The sequence below is a fragment of the Schistocerca nitens genome, chromosome 4 (genome assembly GCF_023898315.1).
Source record: "Schistocerca nitens isolate TAMUIC-IGC-003100 chromosome 4, iqSchNite1.1, whole genome shotgun sequence".
In the NCBI taxonomy this organism is placed as follows: domain Eukaryota; kingdom Metazoa; phylum Arthropoda; class Insecta; order Orthoptera; family Acrididae; genus Schistocerca; species Schistocerca nitens.
Genome location: NC_064617.1, coordinates 561307467 through 561316415, shown reverse-complemented (window position 1 = coordinate 561316415; position 8949 = coordinate 561307467).

The following is an 8949-nucleotide window of genomic DNA, read 5'->3' as shown; positions in this document are numbered from 1 at the left end:
AGAACTCAATATTCCTGCATTTTTACACATAATGAGCACCGTGACATTTACCATGACCTTTCGTGTCCAAGTTCGATAGATGGTTATCGAATCTCTCGATGCCTCCCCACTCTGTGCATATCTAAGTTTCTGCGCGCAGGAATAGCTTAATCCTGATGGCTGATCAGTCTGACTAACCAATCAGAATGATCCTTCTAGATCATTCTCGCTGCAAAACTTGCCTCAGCCAACCACATCTCAGAGAGTAATTTGCGTCGTTCTAAATACAAATATTAATATAATATTTAATGAAAGGCCAGAAACGATAAATAATCTTGAAATTAATTTAGACACCGATTACACAAAGTGATATTCTGGCTGCCTTCTTACAAAAGCAATCATACCTTGACATACGTCATCAGCAATGTGGGTACGATACACCTTTCCCACGATCCTGCGTCATGTTTTACAGAAAGTAATATCAAATTTTACGTATGTCCGACATACACGCTCTCATTCATTCCCATTTATTCACACAACAACATAATAAACAAATATTAATTTTTCATGAATTTCATACTACGAAATGTAATGTAATTAAAGTTTTTGAAAATAATTATCCCAATTAAATGATTCTACGCATTGAAATCATTGGTATCCTACTGCAATACATGTCATCCCGTAATAACTTGCGACTTCACAACACCCACAGAAAGCTTAAAACACTCGGCTGAAATTTCGTCCTCGCGGAATAACGTAGAAATTCTGTATGCATTGATAAGATATTTAGAAAGTTTTTGGACATCTTTCGTGAGTTATAAGGCAATCGCTTGAATACCTGTGACAGTATCCGATAGAGATAAAGTGGGTAGTGGCAGAAATACTGTAGGAAGAGTAGAGCCAATAAATAATATGAACAGTGGGAATCTGTCATTTAATCACAATCGTTCATAGAACTTCAGTTTTTTGCGACTACATTTGTATTGCCAGTCATATGCTAGAGCCTAGCTTTGACGATATTATTAGAAACGTAGCTGACCATTATTACGTATTCCCCTTTTTCTACTTCAGCTATATTTACATTCACTGCATCATAGTGAATAACGAAGGGGATAAGGATCGGACAAAAGTGAAGTCGTACCGGGCCATAAGGCTCTGAAACATAAATCAGGGGCTGAAAATGGCTCAAATGGCTCTGAGCACTATGAGACTAAACATCTGAGGTCATCAGTCCCCTAGAACTTAGAAATATTTAAACCTAACTAACCTAAGGACATCACACACACATCCATGCCCGAGGCAGGAATCGAACCTGCGACAGTAGCGGTCGTGCGGTTCCAGACTGAAGTGCCTAGAACCGCTCGGCCACACCGGCCGGCTCAGAGGCTCCAGAAAATCTTCTGTGGTTGATTAGAAAATCATGCGACAACCACAGACGGCAACAAGCATGGATTTAGAAAAGTAAAAATCAGTGGAGGATGCCACAAAAAGAGCTTCGAGTGTTTTCAATGCTTCCATAGAATAGTACGTAGTGGTAATTTTGGGATGACGTTTAACAGCTCATAGTGGCCAAAGTTACTCTCGCCGCTAAAGGAATCAAATCTCCAAGAGCCCCTTGTAATTGTCCAAGGGATTTCTACTGTGTTAGAACTAAATTAACTTGCCTCGAAGTTTATTATACAGTAATCAAAAGATGTCCCCAAGGCTCCGTTTCCTGACTCGTCTTTTGATACGTTGTCCTAGAGACCCTGCTAGAATAGGTAGCAGCCATGAGAGACACAAGAGACTGCATAGCTCATGCAGACGGCTACTGCAGTTGGTAGTAGGAGATTCAACACGTAGACCAAACGATAAATACAAACACGTTCTACAAGCGCCGCAAGGACGTTAATCTCGCGCCTTTAAAGACTAGAAATCCCTGTCTCCTTACGCTTCTCGTCACTGTACCCATGATTAGAACAAATAAGGACGGATTAAAACCTGAACCATGGTGCCGTGAGGTTTCACAGTGAACGGGGCACCTACTCCAGCTGTCTTCTGTCGTACAAGCGATCACAATCTCAGTCTTCTACTTGCTGTAGAGAATTTTTAGCTGAATGTTTCGACATGTGGATCTAGTGTTTGGTAAAGACTGTTTTAGCCATTACGAGGTCTTTAATTCGCTAGGTACGTCAGAATCTTTTATATAAACTGCTTCTACGTCTACATCTACATTTATACTCCGCAAGCCACCCAACGGTGCGTGGCGGAGGGTACTTAACGTGCCACTGTCATTACCTCCCTTTCCGGTTCCAGTCGCGTATGGTTCGCGGGAAGAACGACTGTCGGAAAGCCTCCGTGCGAGCTCGAATCTCTCTAATTTTACATTCGTAATCTCCTCGGGAGGTATAAGTAGGGGGAAGCAATATATTCGATACCTCTTCCAGAAACGCACCCTCTCGAAACCTGGACAGTAAGCTACACCGCGATGCAGAGGGCCTCTCTTGCAGAGTCTGCCACTTGAGTTTGCTAAACATCTCCGTAACGCTATCACGCTTACCAAACAACCCTGTGACGAAACGCGCCGCTCTTCTTTGGATCTTCTCTGTCTCCTCTGTCAACCCGACATGGTACGGATCCCACACTGATGAGCAATACTCAAGTACAGGTCGAACGCTTTCGTTTCCACCGTCTTGTTTCAATAGCTCATTCGAGTTGCCGTGAACCACGGTGAGAGGAAATGTTTTCAACTATCCCAAACCCATATTAATGTCTGCGGGCACTTGAACAGGAAATACCTCGTCCAGCCCAAGTCCAGCAGAACCACCAAGTCTCCTGCGGATTTTTTCCTGTGGGGTTACATGAAGTCGTGTCAGCTGATTGGTAGAGGCCCTGCTGTCAGTATGATTACACAACGGACAAAAGGTGTTGTGTCAAAGACACTTGTTAATTTACTAAACAATAGACATGATGTGGTAAAGTCTTGAATTCCCTAACACTATCCCTTAATATTCAGATGACTGCGAGCATGTCAGTTGTGCTTTTCTTTGAGAACCCATGGACAAACCTCTCTCATTGTCTTTTTTCTATGAAATTATATTCTACTGTACATATCGAGAGTAGATGCTAAAACTGACTACACAAAACCTCACGGCGGGAGAAACAAGTGGTGTCTCCCCTTCGATTCACTGAGACAGCTCTTTAAGCAATTAGGGCCAGTAAAAAAATGTATATATACCCGCATAAAAATATCCATCTAACCAAACATTACAGTACTCTAGTAATAAAATCATAACTAAAGGGTTTTTCATCATTAATGCAAAAACTGACGTGGGTGAAGGAAAATGAAATAGCAGTAAAAGCGTCCCAGTGAACAGGGTTAGAGGGGTCTACAAAAGGACCGCTTGATAGGTAACTGCGAATGTGTGGTTACAAACTGCCACAGACTTTTGGAGCATTTGCACTTACACTTGGTAATTAGAAACTGTGTGTACAAAATGCTCCGGCTAGCAATGTGAAAGGAAGTTCTTTTAAATTCCAACATGCACTCTGATCATGAAAGCCCTTAGCTGTCCTACTACGTAAATTAATTTTGGTGTGTATGATACGAAGTAGTCAACGCTGCATCTGATTATGTGTATGTGAAACTGAATATAAAGAATGGTTGTCGGTAATACGCATAATACGCATAACGGCTACCTCTTCAGACAGATACACACACTAGCTAACTGATGGTTATTAAAACTATGCCCCGTTAGGAAAACGCCTCTACTGAATTATACGAAAATTTAGCTGATGAAAACAGATTCTAATTTCATCTCAAGAGATTCGTTTATGCCCTCTAATTGTTAGCTATCTTGCAACGGATAACTCTGCTCTGTCTGCCTACTGCAGGGAATGAAGTATTGAACTGTATGTACGTGATATAAATCACTGCGCAGGTAATTGTCTTCTCATTTGCTTTAGGCTGCTTTGTCAAATAAGAATTTTGTTACCTTTCCAAAATGTAGCTAGCTGTCCTCACAACTGTACAAGACGTAACAGTGTGGTAATTTTACGACTGCATTCAAACTGCGAGGATAAACGTTACTGAGATGTTTGCAAATATTAAGCAGGTACTTTGAATTTATATTAAAATCCTTTTAATACTACAGAAGTCACTCGTACTAACATGAACTGCGATTTTTTTTAGCATTGTCATACACTATTCGCAATTAACTTTTACGAATAATATCATGGAAAATTTAATCTTCGCTTTTGTAATGTAATACTTCTAAGTGGATGTGGAGGATGAAGAATAATTATTAAAATTCTGAACGCATTCGCCCTGGATACCAAAATGTAGATGCTGTTAAATAAACACAACGTTACCTTTACTCTGCAGGAATTACTCGGATAGCGATTGAAGCAAATAAAATTCAATGCATATTACCTTCTCCCAAAACTGTCGCCTTTCTATAAAATCATCTCAAAATAGTCCTCTATCCTCAGTTTCAAGTCAGGGAATACCTGAAATAAAATTTTATGCTCTATTCAGCAGCGGCTCTATACTTCTCAGTTTAGCCTAAAACTGAGTCGCTCCTGCTCTACTAACACACCGAAGCGTCAAAGAACTGATACAGGCCATGCGTATTCAAAGACAGAGATGTGTACACTGGCAAAATAAGGCGCTGCGGTCGGCAACGCCCATATAAGACAACAAGTGTCTGGCGCAATTTTGAGATCGCTTACTACTGCTACAATGGCAGGTTATCAAGATTTAAGTGAGTTTGAATGTGGTGTTGTAGTCGGCGCACGAGAGATGGGACACAGCATCACCGAGGTATCGATGAAGTGGGGATTTTCCCGTACGAACATTTCACGGTGTACCTTTAGTATCAGTAATCCGGTAAAAGATCAAATCTCCGACATCGCTGCGGCCGGAAATGAATCCTGCAAGAACGGGACCAACGGCCACTGGAGAGAATCGTTCATCGTGACAGGAGTGCAACCCTTCCGCAAATTGCTGCCGATTTCAGTGCTGGGCCATCAACAAGTGTGAGGGTGTGTACTATTGAACGAAACATAATCGATATGGGCTTTCGGAACCAAAGGCCCACTCTTGTACCGTTGATGACTTTGCGCCTCGCCTGGGCGCGTCAACACCGACATTGGAATGTTGATGACTTGAAATACGTTGCCTGGTCGGACGAGTCTCGTTTCAAACTCTATCGAGCGGATGGACGTATACTCGTATGGAGACAACCTCATGGATCCATTGATCCTGTATGTCAGTAGGAGACTGTTCAAACTGGTGGAGGCTCTGCTAAGTGACACCGTACGTAAGTACCCTGTCTGATCACCTACATCTATTCATGTCCATTGTGCATTCCGACGGACTAGGGCAATTCCTGCAGGACAATGAGACTCCCCACACGTCCAGAATTGCTACAGAGTGGCTCCAGGAACACTCTTCTGTGTTTAAACACTTCCGCTGGTCACCAAATTCCCCAGACATGAACTATATTGAGCATATCTTGGATGCCTTGTCAGGTGCTGTTCAGAAGAGATCTCCACCTCCTTGCACTCTTAAGGATTTATGGACAGCCCTGCAGGACTGATGGTGTCAATAGCCTCCAGCACTACTTCAGACATTAGTCGAATCCAAGCCGTGCTGTGGCACTTCTGCTTGCTCGCGGAGGTCCTACACGATATTAGACAGTTGTACCAGTTTCTTTCACTCTTCAGTGTAATACAGCCTCTGGCAGCCAAATAATACCTATCATTAATGTGTTCAGGCATCCAAAGACGATCATATAGACAAACATTTCAAACGATTTCTCATAATATGTACGCCTTTCAATTTCAGTATAGAATATTGTTCTAGTTAGCACAAATACTGAAATGCCGACTTTTCGATTAAGCCGCCAACTGATGGGATCAAATTTCAGCCTTGGCCTGATAAATACAATACTACTTCAGCACGTTACACCTAGCCTATAGAATACGAATTCATTAAAATCATATCGTAATTATTGACGAGACTGGGCTATTCGCTGTTTCATTTCTCAACCGTATCGGTGGGGGTACGGAGTATTTCACTTTTGCAGTAAACCCAGACACAGTGATGCAGAAGACAAATGTCAGGTGATGTTGGGTGCCAAAGTACAGTCCCTATATGACCTATCTAATTTGGAGCACGCTGATGCGGTAGATGTCTTGCATCATCAGGAAAATGTGCTGTTACCCTGTCATGCACTACCACGGACCATGGATGAAATCTGAATGTAATTTGCAGGGGCTCAATGGAAAAGTATACGTTTGAAATATATATAAACCAACTAGCTCAGTACTTCAAACTGAACTCAGTGGCAGCTCGTAAGCCCAAATTCGGAATTATCTTGTGAATGACTAGGTTGCGTTCTCAAGTTTACTGCTTCAGTGTCATATATTTTCAATTATATTAGTTTTCACTACTAAATACAATACAACCTGTATACTTACAAGAGAAAATGATTTCAGTTACTCACGTAACACCTACTGAAGTGAAGAGTACAGTTATAAAATATGTAGACAAGTTTTACAAGTATAAACTTTCTATCAATTTTGAATCAAAATAATTTCAGTTTCCCACTTCTTCTTCAAAGAGAATTATTCTTTTTATGTAAATGAAACAATAAGTGTACATACACGTTCTATATATGGAACACATAACAAAATAACTATCTCCGTTATAATCTGCACTTCTTAATCACATTAATGTGACAGCCGCCTGTGTTGGACCTGAACGGCTATAACCATTCAAATACGGCAGGTGGAGGCACTTGCAGTGGAGGATATATAAACGGTGTCAAGGGGACGCGGAAAAAAGTTCACTCGTCGTAAAGTGGAAACGGAGCGACTTATCTAATGCCCAAGAGGGCATGGTCACTTGCTTTCGGACCAAGGGTGAAAGCATTTCAGGAATGGCTAATTTTATGAACGCCTCGCGTGCTCCCATGGTTAAAGTATACCGTGTATGTTAAAATGGCGCTGTCCAAAACCACTGCCTAGGCAACTGTGGTGCAACAGGGGGCAGCTTGACAGGGGTTAACGACGGCTTTGGAGATGTGAACGGGTGAACAGACGTTCAGCGACGTTACTGCGTTAGAGCGTTCGCAGATGACGCCAGGTTCAAGCATCCACGCTGACTCCAGTTCTTCGGTGATGAAGGCTGGAATATGCACGCCAACTGGACGTCCACTGACTAGTGACAGATGACTCACGTTCTACGCTCCATCGTGTGCGTGTACGGCATGCAGCGTCTGAAAGTAGACCAGGAGGGTGCTTTATGGTCTGGGGAATGTTTTCATAACGATCCCTATTTGATCTCGTAGTTCTGGAAGGCACAATGGATCGTAAGAAGTATGCCTCTTTCCTTGGGGACCATGATCACCCACCCCTACCTGCAATTCGTTTTCTCTCTGCACGATGGTATATAGCGGCAGGACAATGCAACGTGTCACACAGCTCTCAGCGTATTTGCGTGATTCTAAAACCACCAGAATGAGTTTACCGCACTTCTCTGGCCACGAGATTCCCCGCATTAAAACCCATTCGAGAGTTTGTGGGACTACCTCTATGGAGCTGTATGAGCCACGGATCCTCAAACGAGGACCATAGTGCAGCTGGCCACTGAAACGAGTCTGCATGGCTCCACAACCCTTTCTGTACCCTTCAGAAACTCATTGACTCTCTTCCTGTACGTCTCCCAGAGGTCCGCGCGACAAAAGATAGTAATGCAGGCTGTTTACAGGCGGTCACATTAATGTTACTGGCCAGTATATTTTCACCTGTATTAGTTTTTGGTACCAAATATGACACAGTCTGTTTAATTACACGAGCTAATGATGATTTTAGTTATCCACTTAACAACGACCGAACTGAGGAACGCAGTTATAAAATATGTGAACAGTTTTTATATGTTTAAACTTCCTTCAGGTGTCCAATCAAAATCATTTCAGAATAAGAGTTTCACTCTGCAGCGGAGTGTGCGCTGATATGAAACTTCCTGGCATATTAAAACTGTGTGCCGGACCGAGACTCGAACTCGGTCCGGCACACAGTTTTAATCTGCCAGGAAGTTTCAAAATCATTTCAGTTTCTCACTACCTCTTCAAAGAGAATTAGAGAATTATTTTTATGGCAATGAAACAACAGCTGCACATGTACGCTTGATACATGGGACACACAACAATATCCGTTATAATTTATAAATTCCTATTACATTTTTCATGAAAATAGTACTCATAGCAGATTACTAAATATATTTTTGAAACTGATCATACAGCACATCAACATGGTTGCGTAAGTTTAATTTTTAAGACTGATGAGAAAGAAATTATATCTGTTCGCTATCCGTGTAACTTTGTCAACCGAGCACATTAATGTTCAAATGTGTGTGAATTCCTAAGCGACCAAACTGCTGAGGTCATCGGTCTGTAGACTTGCACACTAGTTAAAATAACTTATGCTACGAACAACACACACACCCACTCTCGAGGGAGGACTCGAACCTCCGGCTGGACAAGCTACGCAGTCCTCTACATTGCGCCTCAAACCACGCGGGCACTGCGCGCGGCTTTAGTGTCCAAGACACGCATTCGTACATCATGTTTATCAAACTAAAAATTGTGTGTGACCAACTCCTGAATTCAGCACCATCTCAAATGGTCAAGAGTGGAGCTGCAGAGGCATGCCAATAAAGCAACTTGTATACTTTACTTTTATGAGGGAACATAAAGCATCTGCGGCAGTAATTTTCATGTCCAGCAGTGCGTATCACAGGCGCTCCGATATACAGTAATATTCTGATCTCGCAACAGCTTTTACGATCCCACGACTTTTATAGGTTGTAAAAAAAAGGTCCTGATGCAGGAGACAAAGGTTAAGGTGACGCCTGAAACAGTTCTCTGTTCGCACAACTTAATAATACAGTACTAAAATCTTATAAATCGGCGATTAAAATGAAAT